At 38.6% G+C, this 24,217-nt stretch overlaps 2 long non-coding RNA genes across 3 annotated transcripts; both read left to right on the top strand.

The window, feature by feature from the left end:
• The first annotated feature begins 10,631 nt into the window (after positions 1–10,631).
• On the top strand, positions 10,632–12,404 carry LOC116438400. The gene is made up of 3 exons (XR_004237718.1): positions 10,632–10,718; positions 10,924–11,011; positions 11,491–12,404. It is a non-coding gene; the product is annotated as an uncharacterized LOC116438400 (long non-coding RNA).
• A 5,665-nt stretch (positions 12,405–18,069) lies between these two features.
• LOC116437847 lies at positions 18,070–21,498 on the top strand. Of its 2 annotated transcripts, XR_004237497.1 has the most exons (3): positions 18,070–18,368; positions 20,429–20,810; positions 20,946–21,498. It is a non-coding gene; the product is annotated as an uncharacterized LOC116437847 (long non-coding RNA). The 2 variants fall into 2 exon arrangements; XR_004237496.1 differs by having other exon boundaries at positions 20,429–21,498.
• The last annotated feature ends 2,719 nt before the right edge of the window (positions 21,499–24,217 follow it).

Here is a 24,217-nt window from a genome sequence, read left to right on the forward strand (position 1 = left end):
TACTTGTTGTTAGTTGGAGCCCTTTTTTTATTTGGCAAAGGTTTTGATAGTGTTTCTGTGATTCTGTTTATGTGAAGTCAGACAAGGAGCTAGCTGCATACAACCACTGTTGGCTTTGTGATGTCTTATTAGCAATTAAACACCCACCCAAAAGCTTACTCTCTAGTAATAGTTGTATCTGCACTTGAAATTCTGGAAGTGCCCATCCTTAACTGCTTTGATAGAAGAGATTTCAGGTAGTTTCCAAGGACAAGGAATTGCATTGTACAGTAGAATCAGTATAGCTACAGTGCATGAGATCACCCATGCATTTTATGGAGGAGAGCTGTATACTTTGGGTATATAGTGCTGGCTCTAAACTGAAGAACCTTCTGCAGTTAAGCATTATTGCAGTCATAGAACACGTGGCGTTACTACTGTATGGTAAGTTTTACAAATGTGTGATAAACTGAATATGTAATGTAATCTCTTGCTTACTGCTGAGAGGGCATAGTAGTTTAAGTATAAATAAATTCCTTTCCTTTAAAAGAATGGTTCATAAAAGTTAATCTTCTCCCTTCTAGTCAAATATATAAGTAGACTGGCAAGGTCAGTTTGTCCGTTCAAATAAAAGGCAGAATTAACTTAATATAATGTTGATAGTACTCAAGAATCTCTCTTTGTAAGATCAGACGATGCAAAACCCAAAGTTACCAACGTAAACATGCCATTTAACTAATTTTTACTCTTAGTAATAAGAATTTTACTAAATTGCATTAAAGATATTAGTAGTCTTTGTGGTAGATAGAAAACATTTTTCAACAAGAGAGACAATTGGCACACTCCTTTCGTGGAAGCTGGATGATTTGGGAGTGGTGGTTCTTGCAGCTCTTTTAGTGGTTTACAAAGCAATTTGTCAACTTGTTTGTTTAACAGAAACATTGTTCTTACATGGTCTATGCAAGTACATGGTGATACAGAAAATTATCCTGATGACAGAAAGAACAATTTGGAGCTTTAAATACAACATTTTCTTTGAAAAATTTTCCTTTGTCATAAGTGTAAAAATGCAAAAAATATTTCTGGCTTAAAAAAATACTTTTTGTCATGCTTAATATCTCATTATTTTAAAAAGATAATTTTATCAAAAAGTTTTCCAAAAGTCTTTTTTTCTTTGAGGACAAGAGTGAAAAACTCCAGTCATATATCACTCCTGAGGAATCTCAAAATATTTCTCTATAAAGAAGATGCCTTCTTGGCTCTGAATACAGTATATTGATCTCTGCAGCAGTCTCAAGACTGTAGTGAAGGCTTGAAAGAGATTACTCAAGGAAAGAGGAAGCAGTATGTTTCGCCGCATCGGCAATTCAACTCAATTGAGAACATTTGGAACTAGGAAGGGTAGCCACAAACCACAGAACAACCATCAAGTTACAACAGATAAAATACCTACACAAATCTTAAAAAAGGAAATTATAGCTCCTATGGCAGTTAATACAGTCCGCTTTTTGATTAATCAGTGGAACATATGACAAGAGAACAGTTCAGATGTTTTCAAGGTGTCATCTCTATCCCTGATACACTGATAGAGAGATCAATCTCTCCATCTGCAAGACCATACCAGGCCTGTGCTAAAATAATTTGAATGTATGGAAAAAGATTTATCTGAAGAATTCTGGATTATCTTTTGGATTAAAAGAGTGCATTCAAGACCACTTAGCTTTTGGCCTCTGTATTGGTTTTATGTGGGGTTTGGTAGCGGGAGCACTGCAGGGGTTGTCCTCGGTGAGAAGCTGCCCGTGTGTCTGATGGAGCAAGTGCCAGGTGGCTCTGAGATGGACCTGCCCATGGCCGAGGCTGAGCCTATCAGAGATGGTGGCAGCACCTCTGAGATAACGTATTCAAGAAGGGGAATAAAACTATGCAATAGCAACAGCAGCCCAAGAGAGGAGTGAGAAGACATGAGAGAAAAAGCTCTGCAGACACCAAGGCCAGTGAAGAAGAAGGGGCAGGAGGTGCTCCAGGCATTGGAGCACAGATTCCCCTAAATCCTGTGGTAAAAACCATGGTCAGACAGGCTGTCCCCCTGCATCCCATGGTGGTCCATTGTGGATCAGAGATCCACCTGCCGCCTGTGAAGGATCCCATGTTGGAACAGGTGGATGCCTGAAAGAGGCTGTAATCCTCATGGGATGCCCCGCAATGGAGCAAGTGCTGGCCAAACCTATGGATCCATGAACAGAGGAGCCCACACTGGAGCAGGTTTCCTGGCAGGACTTGTGACCCCATAGAGAACCCAGGCTGGAGCCATGGAGAACCCAGTGATTCCTGAAGTACTTCACTCAGTGGGAGGGAACTACACTGGGGCAGTTCAAGACCTGCGGCCTTTGGGAATGATTCATGTTAGAGAAGTTCATGAAAGACTGTCTTCCATGGGAGGGACCGCCACACTGGAGCAGGGGAAGAGTGTGAGGAGGAAGAAGTGGCAAAGCAATACGTGTTGAACTGACTGCAGACGGATTCTGTGTTCCCCTGTGCTGCTGAACGGAAAGAGGTGGAAAAAATCAGAGTGAAGTTGAGCCCAGTAATTAGGGAGGGGTGAGGGGAAGGAATCTTTAGTTTTGTTCTTATTTCTTATTATTCTGCTGTCATCTGATTGGCAATAAATTAAATTAATCTCCCCAAGATGAGTCTGTTTTATCCATGATGGTAATGGATGAGTGATCTCTGCCTGTCTGTACCTTGCCCCACAAGTCCTCCATCATATTTTCTCCCCTTCCATCAAGGTAAGGAGGGGGAGTGTAAGGGCAGCTTTGGTGGCCACCTGGCAGCCAAGATCAACCCACTGCAACCTCTTACCTTCCTCATGTGTAATCCCTGGCATATCCCATAAATATTTCAGCTGCTTTTTCTTTGGTGTGAGGGAGGAAAATTGAGCACTGATGAGTCACTTGTACTTGCAGTACATTCCCAGGCCATCTGACCTATGCAAGATTCTTCAGGGTTTATGCCATTGCACTGTATGTTGGCTGAGATGAGCCTGACAGACTATTGTAAGCACAGCCAAGGCCGTCCTTGGGTCACAGTTTGGATTGTAAAATTTCTAGATACTTTTCTCTAAAAGGCCAAGAATATATTGAGCAATGGACCTAAATTGCTCAATTATATGATTAAGGGGTTAAGTGTGACATTTCTAGCCAATACTCAAGAGGTCAGCTCAAATCTGGTAAATTTAATGTATTAAGGTGAGAAAAATCTGCATTGATCCAAGAAAGCATCAGGATTTGTTTGCAATATTTGTGACTTCAAAGCTGTCTTACCAGACAAAGAATTTGGTATCAATCAAGGCAATACCTTCAGGAAATGACAGGGAATTTGTCTTTTCCTGTTCCATTAATCTTTATTGCTTTCTTTATTTTGCTTAAAATTCTAAGCAGTATCAATTATAAAATGTGATTTATATTTACGAGAACACTATGTTTTTTTTCACCAAGATATTATGATGTGTATCATTCTTCCCAGCTTTCATACAGGTCAGGGAAGACCATGAATAATTAGTGATCTTCTTTATTATTTGTTCACCCTCTCAAGGATGTCCAATGCCTTTTAAGTCACTTTCTAGCCTCACCACAGAAACTAGAGTATCTCCAGCCTGTATGTAATGTCTCTGCTCTTTCAGCTTTACTCTTCTAAGTATCTAACATACTTCTGTTAAAGCTGCCTTTTATATATTTGTACAGGGATCAGTCACAGCTCTGACTGCAGTATAGACACACTTAAAGCCTTTGAGGAGGAACATCTTAGAAAATTTGGATTTGGTTACTGCAAGAGAGACAGCGTATGCTGAAATAGAGGCAGAGTTGGGACAGAAGCTAAAACAGAAAGTAAACACAAATACTGACAGACTTTGGAACATAAAAAATACTAGACTTCTATGATATTTACTAAACACAGGTATTTTCCTAGGCATATGGAAATTTTGTTTCTTTGTAAAGCACAAGTCAGCAGGTTAGAGTAAAGTTTAAACCTTACCAGATTTTGAGCAGAAATAGCTGCTGTAAGCCATAATAGTTTGGCAGATATGTGTCCCAGCATTTTGGGATCTAGTGAGATTAGAGACAGTTCAAGACAGAGGATAACCTGCTGGGTAAAGAAATAGCATGAGTGAGAAACTCTTGCAACAAAATTCTCCAGACTACTGTGGGAACGCTCCACACAACAGCACAGAGGGAAAGGTCACAGTAATGCTGCCGATGGTGCAGGCAAGACTTCCTCCCGAGGGTTCATATCAAAGCATGTCAAGATGAGACACCTACACCTAGAACACCTATCTAAGGTGTTCTCCTCTATGCAGCACTAGAAGGCCTGACATTTGACTTACAAAAGAAGTTCTCATCCTGATTAAACTTTTGTGGGCAAGTACTGGATAGCATCAGCTGCTGTCTATAGAGATAGCTACACCCGCAGATGCTACATACTTGAGTCTGATCCAATTACACAGTACAGGAGAAACAGATGGTATCTTCATCTGGTTCCATCTTCAGATAAATTGCCATGTGATCCCACTGCCTGCACAGAGGAAAGCAGAATAGCCCTGCTAAAAAGAAGTACAGATCTTCTGCTGAGGAGCCTCCATGCTTCCCAAGAGATGGATAAAATCCCTCCTTAAATTCAGATGGTCAGATTTTGAAGAGTCGTAAAGTCTGAGAGAGATCATACAGAGCTATAATTTTGATTTAAATGCAAGTGGTGAAGGGGGGAGAGGAGTCTTGATCAATAGTGAATAATGTTCACTATTTGTAGAGAGTGGTTGTTTCTTTGACTCTATTACTTTCATATAATTGCTGGTTAATACATGGTCAGAAAGAAAATCAACCTTGCAAAGAAGAAGAAGCTTTTATTTTTAGAAATAAATATTTTTCCCCTCAAACAGTATCTCAAACTCTGCACAATAATTCACCTTCTGGTTGTGGGCCCTTCAGAATAGAAACAATGTCCATATCATTGCTTTATAAAGTAAATGAAACATGGCCATTTAAACTGAAATTAGAAGGTTACCTATATCAGATGTTATGCTACTGTTCTCTAGCCCATTTAATAAGTCTTACTATTTTCAGTTCTTACATTTGTGCCTCGGGCAAACAATTTAGTTCTATGAGCAATAAAATGTACAAAGCTATTTTCTTACAGATTTATGTTCTGTATCCTCAATTCAATGTCCTAACTCACACAGCACTCCCCAGGGTGCCATCCCATCTGGGTAAGCATAAGTATGTGCTATGACTCACCTAGAGCTATGTTAATACAGGTATGTGTGTCTTAGTTGGTCAGTCAGCTGATACACAGCATAAGCTGTACTTACAAATATGTATGGTAATGGATTTTTTTTTTTGAAACTCAGAAAAAATGCATTTACCCATTGACACTTTATCAGTTGAACCAGATGACCTCTTGAGGTCTAACCGAATCCAAATAATTTTGTAACTCAAATTGTTAAAATTAATTTACCTTTGGATTCTTTAGCACTTAGACTCATCCAATATGAATTATTTTGCAATTCAAGTGAAAGAATTGGCCAGCACATTCAAATATTATTAGGTGTGGAGTGGCAGGGACACAGAGTAATGGCTGGTGATTGTGTAAGCCTTGTTTTCTCAGACACCCAGCAGTGGGGTGTAATACTGGCATTTCAGTGTTGCTAGCTCAGGTTCTGCATCTCGTATTACCAAGCCTTACTTTCAGCATTTGCTCGGTAAATTTGCTCCGTACCTGACATTACTGAAATGAAACCTAATGACTCTATAAGCTATTATACATTCTAACAGTCACCAGTTTGCTTTTAACATAATATAGCATATGTATTTTAACATGATACAGCATACATAAAAGAATTACATAAAACCCCAATTTTTATTATGATATTGTATGTTTGCTTTATGACTGTGGTCTTCTTTCCTTTTGCAGGGAAACTGGTCATCCATAGGAATAGCTTTTATTAAAGATTTGTCATGTGCTTGTCATTAATTACCAGCTGATACCTTTTCCAGCCAGTCATTGTTTCTAGAATTACATCATATGCCAAACACAGCATCCTTTGCTGTTGATGCAAGATCTAAAGAATTCAGAGTTGTTATTCAAGTTCCTGTTGGTAACTTCTTGTTATCATACCATGGCAAATCTTTTATGTTTAATTGTCTCAAAGCTGTATTCTGTATGTTTATTCCTTTTGGAGATATTCAAATGGTTATAACCATAGCTATAATAAATTAGACTAACAATGGTTAAAATGAGTGAGGTATGTCTTTTATTGGACAAACACAGTTGGAGAAAAACATGGTTTTTAAAAATATTGTTGACTGATACTATCAGTAGCTGTTAAATTCTGTTACTTTCCCTTTACACTGTCTACAGGATCCTATTTAGCAGTATAGACTTGGGTTTTTTATGATTATGTAATTTTCTATTTGTTGAATACTGAAAGATGGCCCTGTTTATTTTGCTTGGTAATTCCTTGTTTGTTTACAACACAGAAAACTCATTTATGCATTGCATTAATCACTCTGTTTCTGCTTATTTAAAATATCACTGGTTCCTCTGTAATTAACAACTGTATTTTTTGTAGTGGCTTCCTGTTTTCTATAAGACTTGATGGACTTTAATGTATTCTGTATTTTGAAAGTTTTCAGTCAAAGTTTTGAATCCATCTGCTGGCAGAAATGGAACAACTGAAGAACTTCAACAGTTCTAATTCAAGTCAGCTATATTGTATTCTTATTTTATTGGATATGTCAGGAGTTTAACATCTTGAATCAAGAATTTCTATCACCTCGTCTTTTGTTTACCTTTGCTCTAGTGAGATACTGATAATTTCTTTCTGGGAACTAATGTTTCCCTAGAGATCTCATCAGTAACAGGAGATTCCCCATTTGGTGCTTTTGTTTAGCACCCTTCATTTTAATGTCGCAAATTGCATTTGGAATTTTCCTGGGTAATCTGAATACTACCAAATCTATTTTATATGGCAATGAAAATTATTTTTATGGAAGGAACCTGTTTTTAATTTGTGCAACTTCAGAAACTTCAATGCCATTTCCCTCACTGAAATTTATCTTCAATGTAGCTGATTTGTAATTCCTTATTACATCTATTTAAGTGTGACTTTCCACAGTCTCTCAAATCTTCATTGTTATTACACAAATATTTTACAGAAATTACATGCTTACCTTTACTACTCTGAATTGACTCACTGATGTGAAAGGAATATCATCCATTCCAAGTGGTATGGCAAATATTCCTGCTATTTCTCTTGGCACGTTCGCAGTCATAGCAGGCACTACAAAGCAGGGGAAGGGATCTGGGAAAAGGGTGGCATTGAAAAGGCAGCTTGCAACAGGACCATAGGTGGTGGCAACATACTTCTTTCGTTAAACAAATGCCAAGAGCTTAGCTCTAGTGCAATTTGATCACAGTTTTTAAGTGGCTGCTTGAACAGAACTGGGATAGTATTATTTTTATTGCAGGATCAGGAACTACGTCTGGAAAGGGACTCAACAGATCAGGCAGAACAACCATTCTCCCAGAACATAATCCACTGTGGATAACTTGCTCCTTGCCAGATAACTCGCCAGAAGGCCCTGCCATCTCTTTCCTGATGCATCCAAAACAGAGATTTCTCAGTCTTGTTAGGTAAACTACTACACCACCAAGTTTTCTTTGTGATGGGAAGATATTTCCTTGTGTCTGACTTATTTATCTTCTGCCATTTCAATACTGGGTGAAGTGCTTTGACTTTATATTTGGCTGGAATCTGTGATAGGGAATAGTCAATTGAGAGAATGGATGCCTGGGAGCCTGGCATGTATAGAGAGTCTTTCCAAGGAAAGTGTCTACTCAAAAGACAGTGTAGAGGGGTGCTGTGAAAAGGATTGGAGATGCTGCAGTGGCTGCTGAAGCCAAAAGGGAGGGGTAGAGCTGCAGTGTAACAAATTATATACCTTAGCTGTAAACCAGGATCTTGAAGGCAAGAATATGATCAACTTGAGCTGTAAAAAGGCCCTCAGGCCTCATTTTGTGTTGTCTCAGGTTTATATAATCAAAAGTAAAGACACTGAGTTTTATCATAAAGGACTGCTTTTCACTTCAGTAGTGGATGTCAGGATTGGAGCAGCTTCTTGCCTAGGGAGAGCAGAGATGGTTGAGGCTCCTAAAGCAGTAACAACAGGGGCGTAACCTGGGGAATGGCAGCTAAGCTGTGAGAGGAAGAGTGCTAGGATGAATAAATTAATGAAGAAACAATGGCACAGTGTTTATAGAGTTCTCTCTGAGGGATGGGGACATGATAGTGGCATCCTGTATTAATTAGAATCTTTAAGCATGTTTTACTGGAACAAATGAGTCAGGAGGGTCAAAGGTAGTTATTTATATGACCCACTGCACACACTAAGTAATTAAAGTCTGGCCATTCAGAGACACCCAAACATCTGTCAACGAGCACCCACATGTTAAAAAAAACCAAAACAAACAACAACAAAAAAAAACCCAAACTAGAAATTTAAACTTCATTAGCCACACAGAAAAGGAAAAAAGCAGGGAAAGCAGTTGAGGGAGATTTTAACCACATTTCTAACTTCCCTTCTCCATAGCTGCAGTAGTGGCTGTTAATTTTTTTTTATTATTATTTTATAATAATGGAAACTATTGTATTTGGGAGCCTTTTAGGTGGTATTAAAGATGGTAGTAACTGTTCTTTTTATGAAGAAGTAGCTGGAGTTGATGTTATTACTTTTGTAGTAAAAGCCTGCATCTGCCTCCTCAATGATAAGTTAGGAGATGCACACACAAAGAGGAAAAGGGGCAAAAAAGCCAGCTTAAAAAATACGTCTTCTGTTTCTGCTTTGACTTTCATTTACAGCATTGTTATTAGAGCAGACACAGTGACTTCAAGATTTGGCTTTTACAAGCACTGAGCTGTTCAAAAGCATTGTTTTACTCTGTCTGTTTTAGACTTGCATCAGTGCTGCCAAAAGAGTGATCTAGCCAACTAAGACATAAACTGAAGAAATAGATAGAAGACCAGAATGAAAAAGATATTGGGGAAGAAAAGAGGCACCAGTGAAAAGATGTGATGGCAGGAATGCAAGTTGTCTTCCAGCAGCTGCATTTGCTGAAGCTGGAGGAAGAGTCAGTATCATGCACACACCAGACACTGCTCTAGTCAGGGTGTTTCTTAGGACTGAGTAAAGAAGACCCAGAAAGGTCACAGTGGATGTACCTTTTTGCCACACAGTCTTTTCATGGTGCTTGGACAGGTATCTGGAGATCCTTCTAGCTTTAATCTTCTCTGAGTTGTGTAGATAACACTGTTTGACAGTTTGCTGAACACTGATGTTTCCTGGCTATTATTTCCCTGTCTGAGCTTCTCTCAGAGTAAATGCCTTTGAATATCAGATAATCAGATAATCTGAGCTACTATTCCTATTACAGTTTGAGAGCCACTCATAACTATTTGAATACCATGATTTCCCACGCCACTGACTGTTTTTTCTTTAAAGAACCATTACACTTTTATTTGAGCTGGAATGGATACAGGGTAAACATCAACTAGTCCTTATTAACCATTGTCTTCCTTACCTTGGGAGGAAACATTAGTTTATAACACAACTGTAGAATGGTTTGTGTTGGAAGGGACCTTCAAGACCATCTAGTTCCAACCTCCCTCTGCTGTGGACAGGGACACCTTCCTGTAGACCAGGTTGCTTGAAGTCCTATCCAACCTTGGCTTAAACTTTTAAAGGGATGGGGAATCTACAGCTTCTCTGGGAAACCTGTTCCAGTGCCTCACTAATCTGGCTGTGGGGAAAAAAAAAAAAAAGGAAAATCATGAAAGTTTATTCAGTTTTCTTTTGCTGTATCTTTTTTAGGAACAAATGACATCTCTACCTTCCTTTTTTCCCCTCAGTGTTCAAAACAGTAGCACTGGCTGGACTTCTACACAGGATGCCAATCCCTGTGTTTCTCTTAAGCCACTAGCAAATGTGCTCTTCACCTACATTTAATTATATTTAATTTCCAATCCTACAGTCTACTAAGTAGTTCCCATCAAATTGATTGCATATCTTCTTCATACCAGTTGAGCTGGACTTTTGTACTTTGAACAACTTGAGACATATATCTGCTCCTGAGGCCAGGGCCTCTTCACTCCGCTGGGTTTGTAGGAAAAGCCAAATGATTTGGTATAAAAATATTTGAAAAAACCCCCAAAGACTTTTTTCAATTTTGTTAAATTTTTTCTTTCTGCTGGAAATAGAAGATGTTTTACTGACATTACATAGAAATGCAATGAAAACAGGTTTTGTACTTTTGTTTTTCGTTTCTTTCTCAGAGGTCAGAGGAAAATATTTTTATTTCATTTTGAAAATGAAAATTTTGGAATCTTTTAAATAATATAAACATGTTATTTGTAAAATACTGAGCAGCTTCAAACTTACTTTGCTGGAATACTATGACTTGTAAAGTGTAAAGAAACAATGGGAGCTATTATGCCTTTGATGTAGTAGACAAAAGGGGTTTGGTGCCCAAGAGGAATTAATTGGTGCCTAACTATGAGCTAGGGACTGTTTTGTAATTAGATTTTCCACTGCCATGAAAGAAGCAGTTTCTCCAATTCAGACACCTGAATACATTTTACCACCTCTGAACTCTACCAACAAGAGCAGCTGCAGCCTGGAAGGAAATGGAAGGTGAAGTTGTAGAGGAGCAGGAGACTGCTGGGTGGGAGTGATGATGGGTTTGTTGGAGACAGATTGGTGGCTCAGAAAAGCACTCTAAATAATTTTAGCAGACTGTAGTCAATGATGGAGGTGTGAAGCAAGTTAAGAAAAATGAAGCTTGAAAAATGAATACTCTGTGATGCAAATATGTTTTCATGATGCTTCATCTCTACAGTTGTGAAACATAAAGAGATCCTTGGGGAGGTCACAGTAAATGTGAAAGAGACATGGAACACAAAAGCTTTCAAAGGCTAGAGCAAGAGGTAAATCATTTGTTTCGCTCCTTCCTCCTGTTCTAATTTCCCTGCTTTTCTTCTCTTCCTAATTTGGTTACTGTTTTCTTCTTCGCAGTCTATCTCCATCATTTGCCATTTGGCCTCCTTTGTGCCCCAATTAAAATCTAACTATGCTTTTGGATTAAAAAAAAAAGATTTTCCCTACTACATTTTCCTTAGGCAGTGTAATTTGTCTTAAAATGTTTTTGGTGTATGACAAAATTGAATTGAAATGTTGACCCTATCATGTATTAATAGTTCCAAGTTGTCTTCCCACTTGCTTCTGAGCATATACATCATATAGGTGAAAGTGTTTTCTCATCTTCTTCCTTCAAAAATCACTGTTTAAATCAAAGCAATAGTTTCTGTGTCTTCATCTTTCATCAGCTCTTTTCTGCATGCTTTTTACTTCCATTTTCTTCCATTTTGAAACTGGCACTGCTCATTACAGGGGTTTTGTTTTCTAGTTACAATTCTCAGTTCCCATGAGACATTTTGATGCCAATGTGAAGTCATCTTTGTGAAAGGGGCATCGTTTTAAGACTTCTCTAAGCTCTTGTAATGCAACCTGGGGCTCGTTGACACGAGCCTCGGCAAGCCCTCGGACGGAGGGGACGCAGCGTAAACTTCCACAGCGTCCTTGCTGGACAACTTCAGAGTGGGAAAGGGCACAAGGTGGACTCGCGTGCTGGCTCCTCTTCGGAGGAGGCATGTCAGGTGGCCGTTGGATTTGGTATGCGTCAGCCCGGAAGCAAACACGGCGAGAAGGGCCTCTGGTATGGGTTCCAGCGAGTTTATTGGCAGGAGGGTCCAGGGACCAGAAGAGCCCTGAGGGCAGTTATGCACAGCCTTTGGGGGGGGGGGGGGGGGCGGAACAAAGCGGGGAAAAGGGAAGCAACCAATGGGGTACAGTCAAAGGGGAGGATACAATTTGACCAGAACCAATGGAGAGAACAGGGAGGTGGGAGTCACAACAGGGAACCAATGAACAACCAAACAGCGAAGAACTTTCTAGAATGAGGGCGGTAACTTGATCCTAGGAACCACCCAGGGGGAGGCAGCCTAGGCTTCAGTGCCATCCCTTGATCCGCCCTCCGACCCACTGTCTTGGACGGGGAAATCTGCCCAGTGGATGGTCTTGGTTTGAGTGGCATTCCATGGCCCCAGCCCAAGAGTGGGCTGAGCTGCCCCAATACTCTTGCAATTACAACAGGGAGGAGAGTAGTATTTTGCGTATATTCCAGTGTTCAGCTTGTACATAACTTTGGGACTCCATCAAAGTGGTGTTTGGAGCAGCACAGATACTCTGAAATACAGTGTAATACATCTGTTAAATCACTGAATTACTTTCTTCTTTTTAAATTGTGGTTGGTTTGGTTGGTTTGATTGGTTTGTTTCCTTCCTTTTAAAGGAAATAAAGAAAATTTTGCAATTCATTTGTAGCATATATGTGGTATTGTTTCTTTTCCAATATAGTTATTTCAGCCAGCAACACTTTCTACTGTTCTCATGAACATTGTCAGGATTCAGTTTGCTTTCTGGTAGGCAAGGTGAGGGAGGAGCAAGCAAGACTAAAACGTCATGCTGGAGGTAGCAATTTGGCTGCTACAGCTGGTAGCAAGATCTGTTTGAATCAAAACTGAATTACAACCTAATTTTTATTCAATGGTTTTATATAAATATAAACTACAGACATAGCATTGTGTGACTTTCATAAATCAAGTAGTTGAAAACATTCCTTATTTCAATTTCAAAACCATACACCCAAACCCCAGAAATTAAACTAGTTGCTGATACATTCCAGATAATCTTCTGATTTTAGTTCCACTTCCTGTACAGCTTCCCCAATTTTCTGCCTAAATATTGTTTCACCATTTTGGCATGAGTATTTCATCAGTTTGGAAAGTATTTCAGGGTGTTTCCACTAATAGAAGAAAATGAAGACGTAGCAAGGTTTTTTATGATGCAATTCAGGGACTTTAGAGAGGCTGAGCATATTTCTGCGGGTATATTTGAACTCAAGTAACAGAAGCAAATTTCTTTTCTCAGTTCCAAGCCTTTTGCAGTACAGACAGCCCAAAATCTGCTTTGATTTTGTTCATGGTCCTGTTCCTGCCGCTCTTTCTCTTCGGCTGTGTCTTGCTTTTTTTTTGCTGACTTGTTTGTCTGCGTCTGCAGAGATTCCCTTCACTGCTATATTTGTTAAAAACATGTTCGTGCACTTGTGTATGAATGCCTACACACACTCATATACACTGTTCTGCATTCAAATCAATCCCATACATCTCATCCATTTCCCACACTTGGGGAGATCTCATGGGACCCTACAGTTCAGCGGTTGCCCCACCCTTGGTGGCTTAGTCCTTGTGTGACAAATTTGCTGCTATTTTAGTCATTGCTGAATGACAGGGTCCCTCCAAATTGTTTCTTGAAATAGGCTGGATGGAATATAATTGTTGTGCCAGCAACTTCATCAAAATGCTGCAATTGCCCACAGACCAAAGTCTCATTCACTGGCAGCTTAGATGATGGAGAACTACAGAATGTTCTTTATGGCAGAATACAGAATATTTCCTATGTTAGGAAATCAAGTAAAACACAGGGGTTTAATTCTACTGCTAGTATTGCTCTTCAGTGAGCACTGGATTGTCTAAATAAATGCTACATATTTGAATGATGTTTTATAGTAGAAATTTCAGGTCACCTTTTCTAATTTTTCCCATTAGGTGTCTAGTGCATTTGATAATTATTTTCATTATTTAATTCTGAAGTTTTATTGAACTACAGGCAGATAATGCTTAGGGATAGAATTAGGACCCAGACTGCCAGTGTGCTACTAGTTTACAGAGATATATAGATGGTTACAGTGTGTTGACACAAAGTGCAGGATTACCTTGAAGTTTGCTGCAGGTAGTTCTCCTTTGGTAAACTCTCCCCATTGTTTAAGGTTTCAATAGTCAAAATCTACTTTGTTTGTTTTTCAATTTTGTTTTCTGCTGGAATTTTAAATTTTAAAAGGCTGTTTTGTAGGCTCTTCTCTTCTGGATCTCTTACCTGCCAGCCTTTATTTATGACACACATTTGAATTGTGTATAGGGAGGTTTCCTTCCTTAGCACAGAACACTCCTTATGGCTGGATTTATGTTTTCCTCTGGCTCTCATATGAAGAAGTATTTTTGTCACTGCATCTTATAAGCTAGCTTGAAACTGCTTAGACAAGCAGTCATTTAACTATTTTATTTCCAGAGATTTAGCAGTAAATATAAAATGCTTACTAATCCTTGGAGCAAGTCTTCTTTTTGGTGATGAGCTCCATTTAAGCCATACCAGTAAAATAATCTGTTCTCTTGTGATGTTACTTACCATGGAACAGGCAAAGTTATACTTTCCATGTAATGATATTATCTACCATGGGTAAGGACCTTTTATTTTACATATTTATTCACTATTTTTTTTTTAGAATTTATGTTTTAGCTTTCTGCAAGGTAATGAGCAGGCAGTTTTTAAATTTTAGGTCAGATATTCCTAGATAATATATATTCTTTTATCTTGTTTCTTTCTAGGTTCTGTCTTTGAGTGCCACTGAAAAATGTATTCTAGAGTTTTGTTTATTTTTATCAAAGCCAGAAACCTCTGAGGCAGTGAGGGATTTATTTTATGCCCTGTGTCACAGTTCTGTGTTGTCATTGTTGATGTGACAACATGATGATACGAAGTTTAGATGGATATTAAGAAAAAGTTTCTTCATTGACAGGGCTGTCAAGCATTGGAACAGGCTGCCCAGGGAAGTGGCTGAGTGACCATCCCTGGAGGTCTTTGGAAGATGTGTAGATGTGGTACTTAGGGACATGGTTTAATGGTGGGCTTGGCAGTGCTGGATTAACAGTTGGACTCAATGATCTTAAGGGTCTTTTCCAACCTACATGATTCTGTGATTTCCAGGCTGTGTTTATCTAGATTGTTATTTAGGACAAGACTAGTCTGATCTATTTGTGTGTGGGAAATGCAAATGCATTTTGGATTGCCTTTGTTGCTCCCAGTTCTTACTACCAGTAGAGTGAGTAGAGTATGAAGTGTGAGCAGATGCAAGTGAAGCAGTGGAGGGGGAAAAGCTACTACTATAATGTACTGCAGCATTCCTGTAGAGTCAGTGCTTTCTATTACAAGCTGCTTCTCCAACAGAGGTGGTGCTCGAGCACTAGCTCCACCCTGGTGAGGTGCCAGGCTATGTCACAGTAAAGTAGCATACTTGTAAGAATACTTTTCTTTCCCAGAGTAGTGCAAGAAAGTGAAAGAAAACTCAGAGTACTGTCGCTCTCTGATGATGTGATTCTCTTGGTGGGAATATTAGCTACATACTGCTCCTATTGTGTAGGTTGGGTCAGGGTCGGAGCTGTCTTTTGCCTCTTGGAAAAAGAACTCCTCAGAAACTAAGATGGAAAGAGATTTTTTTCTAACAGTAAGAAAAATTTTCCAATGGTGGCATCTGGTTCATACTTTGCAAAATGAACTGTGCTATGTACAGATCTTGGCTATGTTGATCTAAGGCCTTCAGAGTTTTGACCTGTCCCCAGTAGAGAAGAGTGGCATTTATATGAAGAATTCCAGCTACCTCTGTCCTTCGGCCTGTTCCACCTCTCACTGTGGCATAGCCATCACATCTGAAGATGGGAGGGGTCACTATAGCAGCCCTTTACTGACTATAAATTTCTATACAGGGACAATTTTTTCTGTCAAAAGTGATTCTTCCTGGAACCATACAAACCCAGATGTTGCAATGGCAGAGAAACACATGCTAATGAGGAATGAGACAGCACTGTGGATTATCATAATTTGTTTTCCACTAGTGCTCTCAAAAAGAAAGATTAAATGCTGAAATACATGAGTGAACTCAATGTAGAATTAGGATATTGTTGGCATTGGCTCTGTAGTCATTATAGTGTGGAACAGAAGGATGCAGGGATGTGAGGACAAATGACTAAGGAAAAAAATTTCCTGGCTGAATTATGGTACTTCCTTGTAGGGAGTATTGTCTGGTTCTCCCGCCAGACTTGGGGGATCCAAAATTGTTTCCATCATGCCAACTTCAGAATGATTATTTAATTGTGCAAGAGTCTTAAAATGAACCATCCTGATAGGGTGCTTTAGCTGATAGAGATGGCTTAGAACATAGTCAGTTTCCTAAAATAAAATCTAAGCCATCTAACTTTGATTGGAAAGTTTGAATGCACCTTAGGATACACAATATTAAAAAAAACCCTAGGTACTTCTTTTCAACTGTTTCTGCAGTTTTAAAATATATTTGCTACATTTTCTGAAGATTTTTAAGTCTTCAGTCAGGATCAGTAACAGGCACTACTGTAAAAGATAGCAGAACGGCCCTGAATTCACTTACTGAACTCCCAGTGCTTCAAGGCTGTTAGTACAGGCAGGTATTTGTGCCAGCAGTAAGATTCTTGCAGGACTGTGTCCTCAGACAAGAAGTAATATATCAAACAGAATAAAAAGAACCTGTGAAATATAAATGATCTTGCCATACATTTGTCTCTATTGTTTATATAGATGAGGATGTTCATAGCATCTAAAGGACTGCACTTTTGGCTTCAGCACAACAAGCTGTTTTATGTATGAGCTGTATGTAATTATATTGAAAGCAAACTTTGCTTCAAGAACATTTTTGGCTCCACTGTGCAATAACACAAAGGGCCTTTGTTATGCTCTCATCAGAGTTATTTATGGATTGCAAAGGACTTACTAAAGGACAGTTTCATCTGATGGTATTCATCCACTGACTCAAATTTAAATGTAGTGACTTATATTCATATTAATCATAATTACTAATATGATCAACCAGACAAAGATTTCTGAAACTAGAAATGGGATTGCTCTGCAGATTCAGGCCTGGAACAGCAATATGGAGTGGTGTTTCAGATCCAAGGCTTTGAATGTGCCAGAATGGAAAATGCAACAAAGGCTTTGTATAATTCACATCAATTATAATCATCTTCACTTGAATTGAAAATTAAGCTCTTGGTCTCTTAAATAGAAGAAAAAAAAAAACATCACAGAGAGCAGAGGGGTCTAAGTGGCTCTTGGGAAAAAGGGATCCTAGGGCAAGGTGGGTTTGTGAACATCTGCCAGAAGTGTGTACAGGACATGATGAAGCTAGGTAAGGGCAGTCTGCTTTCCTGTGACTTGCCTAAACAGCCATTACATTAAAGGATTACTTTGAGAAATCCTACTTTCCCCAGATTTTTCCTACCTGACCTGCAGGACTTGGGAAGCATCCAATGACAACTTTCTGTTCTGCTTCAAACTCAGCGTGACCATGGACAAGCTCTTTAGGGCGATTGTCAGACCACTTGCTGTCAGTACAAACCTTTGGTTTTGAAACTGCTGTGGCATCTAGCTTTAAGAGTGTGCCACTCAGCAATTCAGAGCACTATTTATACATAACTGGAAGACCCAGCTTCCAGAGGCACCAGTGGACAAAGTATTTATGATAGTGAAGTAAACTTACATGAGCCAGTGTGAATGTTGCCCCTGTTCATTGTTTTGCTTTGGCCTCCCAGATGTAAAATAGGTGGTCAGTATTTTTCTACTTCACTGGGTTCCTGTAAAATTAAAGACTTTTAAAAATATGAATCACTGAGATACTTCAAGAAGGAAGGTTATATAAATGTAATCTAATTCTATAAGCTTCTTCAGATGAATTGCATTTTTATTACCGCAGCCTTCTGCTACATCCTTGTTGTTTATTCATGCTATTAGTGTTTGTAGAGACTAGTTGTTATTTCAGATGATGAATCCCAGTCTTATTTTCTTTGCTCAATGAACAATTTTTTTTGGGTCATGCAAACTGCTGGGTCACATTGATCTAATCCATAGTTGCCAACACTGAGTGCTTCTAAACACCAAGGCCAGTTTTCTGAAATGCAAAATTTCCCTACTGTAGCATCTCTCCTCTTGGCATTTCCCAGATCTACTGTGACTTACAGCTAACATCTAACTCAAAGTTGATCGTCACGCAGGAATTACAACAGACATTGTTTGGATGGAAGGAGGTGCTTGTTAGCTCGTGAAATAGGCAGAACAAACTGGCATTATCATCAAGACACTGTTTACAAACTATTCTTTGGCATCAGACTGTTCTTTAGTATTAACCAAATAGTTAACTATAATAACTAAATGTTAATTTATTCTTAACCAAAAGGAGCAGATTCTAAGCAGGTTCTTCTTGTTCTGCATGTTCAATGACGTTGTTCTGTTGTTTCTTTAGAAACCGCTGAGGGGCAGCAGGTTTTCACATGGAAATGGGCTTTCATGTGTAAGGAAATCTGGAGCTGTGAGTATTATACTTTTGATTATTTTAATGAATTCCATGCATCAGATCACTGAAAGTTTTAACCAAAGTTTCACTGTGTGCTCCTGTAAATGAATGTGATTTTGCTTGTTTATGGAATCTTGATGTATTTTTTCTCCATGAGTAGAAAAAACCTGAAGAATGTCCTATGAGATGTGTCTGGAAAGCCCCATTTATGGCTGTAGTGTGCCTCTAAGATTGCATTAATGAGTAAGTCTGTCACATGCCCAACACACGTTTAGGCACTACTTTTAGAAATGAGGCCAGGATATTAGGACAAAAGAATGAGAAGAGCTTTGATTTATTAGTTAGATTTATTACGAGCTGACTAATGGAGTAGGCTGTGTTACTCAGAAATCTCTGTAACTAACCAGACACCCTACTAAAACAGATCCTGTTCTAGTCAGACTATTAAGCTGTGCCATGAACAGGAAAGACAGTAGTGAATGCAGTCCATTCTTACTCCTAGTACCTCTGCCGTAGCTATCTACCTTATGTGACTGTCTGTTGGCTTTGATCCTCGCTACCCGGATGTGCTACAGGGGTTCGCACCAGCCCAGAGGTCTGGAGTGAAGCACTTTGGTCTGTCAGCATTGGATGCTCACCTGTGTGATCTGCCCAATTGTTAATAACCCAAGGGAATAGTGATTTAGATCCATGATTTTTTCTGCATATATTAGTGAGAACAGAATAGCTAATCACATTTGCAGAGGACTTCTTCATAGCTTATGCATGAAGGTTTGAACCAAGGGCCAAATCCTTTTACAGCCAAATGATTTTCTGCATGCTAGCAATTACTATTTGGATATACTCCTATGTCCTTTCTGTCCTCAGCTGAGGATGAATTCCTCAGCTTTTCAGTAATATGTCAGGGCACGCTAATCTAAGTATTCTGGTAAAAATTACAAGTAAAAATCAAAAGTCTGAGTTGCTACACTGTGACACCTTGGGCAGTTTGTAACAATTCTGTCAAGCATAAATGTAAAGCATGAAGAGATTCTTTGATTTAATTCTTTACTTTCGTACTCCTGTGCAACCGTTCTTCCACAGGCTAATGTGACGAAACTGATAAGCTATTTTAATTTTGTAGCCAAAGGTAACTGGAGTATGGGCTGTCCTGGCCATGCTCTCACACCTTTGCAATGTTTTATATTCCCACATGTGGGAAGAAGCTGATGGGTAAGAGTCAGGTGTATCATTATGACACACAAGGATTGCTTCATTCCTAGGCAAAACAGGTAAGCCTGTTTGTGCCCCTTTGTGCCGTGGTATCACTGTGAACTGAATGGAGCATGTACAGCTTCAAGTCTGAAAAAAAACCCAGCAAATTTTCTTTCAGGTCAATGGTGCAAATACTAATTATCTCTAAGAGTCCTGTCTGCCTAGCAGAACCAGCAGAACCAGTCACATTAAACATAGGTGTAGCACTATGAAAGTAGGGTGGAATAGCAATGATTTGTCTGAGACAAGAATTCTCATATGCATAGAAGCATTAGGAAAGGCAGTAGAATGTTTAAAGAATATAGCCTCAATTTGCTGTTCACTTACGGGGCAGTCTTGCCAACATACCAGAGAGAAACCTTTCAAGGTCTACCCTTGCAGAAAGCAGTGGCTATAGAGGATGTGGCTCTTCATGACTATCAGATCTAAATTCTGCCTGGTCACGTGGTGGATGCAGTGCTGTACATCATTTAGTATTGCACACAGTGCCTCTTTGCCTCTGTCCTGTCCCTGTTTCAACTTTTCTGTCTTTTGTGCCATTCTCTATACTTTAAAATGCTTGTCTACATTGTATGCCATTTGATTTTTTTTAAGATGAGAGCGGACCTAGCTGTTTTCAGGGAAAAACTTTAGTCCAGTAAGTCCTTTTACTGAGGAAGTAAAATAAGACTAAAATGTTGCGCAATTGGAGACTTAATTAGCTTTTACAGTTCTTGTAAAGAAGACACTTCCTTGTTAAGTCGAAAATACAGGTGTAATTAAGCCTGTTCTGAAGTTAAATCGAAATTAACAGCTCTACTGATTTCTGTCCGTATATGCAGATCTGGGAAGCCATTCGAGGGCCCTCCTTCCCGAGTCCTGTTGCCGTGCACAGAGCCACTTGGAGGCAGTGTTCGCACAGGCTGCTTCAGGCCTGTGCTTGTGATGTGCGATTTCCTGAGATTCCGTCATAGAGAAAAAATCTGAGAAAAAATTATATGCCGGGAAGCATGATTTTTTTAAAAGGCCTTTGCCTTCATAGGACACATCTGTGATTTTCCATGGATCTGTAATACTGTGATGCTCCTGTGAAGTGCTTTTTTGCAAAAACCTTTGTAGGAAGAGCCAGCAGGATCTTCCAGCATACCAGCTGACATAATTGAAAAGAGCATGCAAACTTTCCTGCACGGGGCAGAAAAACACTGCTGCTTGACCTTAAGAATGGTAGAGTCTTTTTACTCTTGTTTTTTTTTTTTTTTCCTTGGGTGGAACTGACCTATTGTTTGTTTGTTTGTTTGATTGATTGATTGACAGATTATAAATAAAAACGGATCATGGAACTTCTTTCCCGTGTTACAGATGCCACTGGATCTCTTTCTTCAATTGCATAGAAACAATAACATGCAAATGTTTGCAAATGACTGCTACAAAACACTCTTGAACCAGCCAGTGACAACTGGTAATGCTTGTAAATCTTAGTTTGATTGATGCATGTTTGCTGTTGCTTTGTTAGTTGTGAGGTAAGCCACACTTCTCCCTATTCTAAACATACATTTCTCAATCTGCTTTGAAATTCATACTCTCCACTCTGATTGCATCAAGTCCTATTACCCAAATTTGTTTTTCTTTTCAGGTATACAACTTTGCTAGACATAGAAGCTCTGAGGTGAAGCTGACCAAAATATATGGTCCATATGTAAGTCCATCTTCAGATTCCTAGTGTTGGGATATAATTGATTGCTGTCTGTCCCAGAAGTTGTACATGAAGAAGTATACACCATTGACAAAATTTAGTATCATGATTTCATAAACTGTATGTCAAATATCATTTGTATCAATAAAGTGGAACATAAGAAAAAGGTAATGAAGAACTTTATAATAAAGCAAGCTGCTGAAATAATGTATTTCACCATAATATTCTGCCCATCCTGTTTCAATGGTGTCTATACTTAATTCACTGCAGGATTAAATTAGATTATGTTCAATATTTTATGAAGTCAATGGAGCAGATACATGAATCCACTTTTTTCGTTGTTTACATTTTAAAAATGCCACTGAACCTGCCACTGCATTTGTGAATACACAGGAAAGATAAGGCAGAGCCACAAATTTGCTTTAGGAAGAAATTTGTGGTACCTGAAGATGTCAGATTTAGTAGGATTCTTAAAAACTTTCTTTTCAAAAGAACAGGGGGAAAAAAAGCTGTATTTTCTGCAAAAAACTGTGGGGTTTGTTACTTAATCCCAAATTTCCTTCTTTACAATACCCTCCTTGCATTTGGTTTACAGACAAATCAGACCAACACCTGACCATTACACAGCAGGTTTTTAGGCCTTTTTTTTGCATGAGGTTGGAAGCTTCAGAGCTGACTAAATATGTAGCCATCTCCTCATGTGTAGATAGCTAGTAGTTTCTGAAGTTTATAGTCTGTTCAGGTCCCTCTTGTCCTGGCATTCAGCCTCATGAGTAAGATTTATTCTTTAGATTATAGAAGAGGTAAAGACTTTGGATCTTCACTTCTGGATCTGAACTTCCAAGGTCCAGGTCACTTCACTTCTGCCCACAGGTAAAAAAACATAAGAGATAGGAAACTCTGGATAAAAATCTGATGGATGTGATTTCTGGGTATATGATTAATCGCAGACTCAGAAGAATGAATGAACAGGGTCTGTTCAACTGAGAGAAAAACAATGTGTGTAAATCTTCAAATGTTTAACAGACTTTAGGAAGGGAAGAAATTATTCATGTCTCTAATGAGCTGTAAAGAAATAATTGAGAAAAATAACAAAACAACAACAACAGAAAGGAATAAATTCCATCAAGGAATATTCAAATTAGGAAAATTTGGTTAAGAGTGAAGTAACCAGACCTGGTCCTTGTGGATCCCTTCCAACCACAAATATTTTGTGTTTCTGTGATTGTAGACATTGAACTAACCTGGCATTGTCATGGAAGCTACATCATTAGATGTATTTCCAAACAAGGTTAAGCAAACACCCTCTCCTACAAATAAATGATCCTTAGGGTACTAAATACAGGAGCTAGCCTTCTAAAGCACCTTTCATTTCCTATCTAAGTTTTCAGACAGGCTTTCCAGTGAAACAAATTTCCTAGGACTGTGCTGTTGGCCTGTTATTTCCTTAACAAGTCATGTAATTAACCATTAGAAACCTAAGAAAATCTAACAGTTTCCTTATGCCTAAGAGGTTACACTGAAAGAAATGGGAAAGAAAGCTTGGTAGCTTGGTTGGCTTTGCTGGTTGGTGTTTTTGGGGGTTTGGGGTTTTTTTGAGGCAGGGAGTGTTGGATTTTTTTGGAGGGGTTGGGTTTTTTTGATAGATTTGGGTTCTTTAGTGATCAATAAAGCACCCTGAACTTGTTGTCAGCCCACTGGCAATTCCTTTATAAGCCCAGCCTGTGATATGAATAAAACAGGGAATGTTTGTTTCACCCACCTTTGGCCAGCTCTCATTTTCCGTGTCTTCAAATGGCCTTTAAATATTTCTCATCATAGTGTGTTAAAATTAATCTTTTTCAAACTGGGTATCAAAAATTCAAAATAATATCTTCATAAATACCAGGTTCTTCAGTATTCTGTGTTGTGAAGTAATCCATTTCAATACAAATTTTTGCACATTATGACGGTTTCCAAAAAATCAGCCCAGCTACTTATATATTATATAGTTAGTGTATGATGGTCAAGCTGCATTCTATGCCACAAGAAGTCCCTAAACAGGTAATGATTGTTCAAAACACTTCTTTTCCAGTTGTAGCCTGTGTTTTAAGCCACCTAATCGTGTATGTTCTTAATGCTACATGCATTTTGGTGATCATCAAAGATCTGCTCTTCCTGTTTTACAGATTTTGCAATATTCCACTCTCTACAGAGGTAATGTTGAAAAGCATTTAGGAAGCAAAGGAGTTTATAAAGCGCATAAAGCATACTTACATGGATGCTTTCCAAATAATCTGCATTTTAAAATATCTACTATCTTGATTTGTCAACTTTTGGCTTTCAGGCAAAATTTCTAGCTAGCAAGTATTTTAATATGATATAAGCCTAGGGAAGGAAGGCTTATACCTGTCTGCCAATAACAGTCTGAAAAGGATACCTGAAGTTTCCCGTTGAAGTGTTGCATATTTGTTTCCTGAACTGCAGAATACCAACATGGATAGAAATAAGGAAATAGGCATATACATAAAAAGTAGTCAAACTAAATCTTTCAACACTAACTGTGAGAATGAGATTTTCATAAAGGTAGTTTACTTAATGTAGGATGGGTGGAAATTCATTCTAGAGAGAAATCTAAGTTGTGTAGTATTTCACAAAAATAAATGATGGAAATGTGTCCTTTATAAGTTCCAATATAGTGTTTTCCTATGAAAACCCTTCTCAACAGATCAGTGTACAAATTCCATGGGTTTTCTTAACTTGAATGGATTGATCTATTTCCTAACAGAGTTTTTTATTTATTAAAGCTAAGATTGTAGAGTGAATCAATCAGCTTAAAAAAAAAAAAAAAGGCATGTTGTACTACTCTTTTAAACAGGAGTTATATCTTAGAAACCTGTTTTTTTGCTATTTTAAGATAACCAAGTAATTAAAAAGAAATTTCCAGAAATCAGCTGCA

The sequence above is a fragment of the Corvus moneduloides genome, chromosome Z (genome assembly GCF_009650955.1).
Source record: "Corvus moneduloides isolate bCorMon1 chromosome Z, bCorMon1.pri, whole genome shotgun sequence".
Lineage (NCBI taxonomy): Eukaryota > Metazoa > Chordata > Aves > Passeriformes > Corvidae > Corvus > Corvus moneduloides.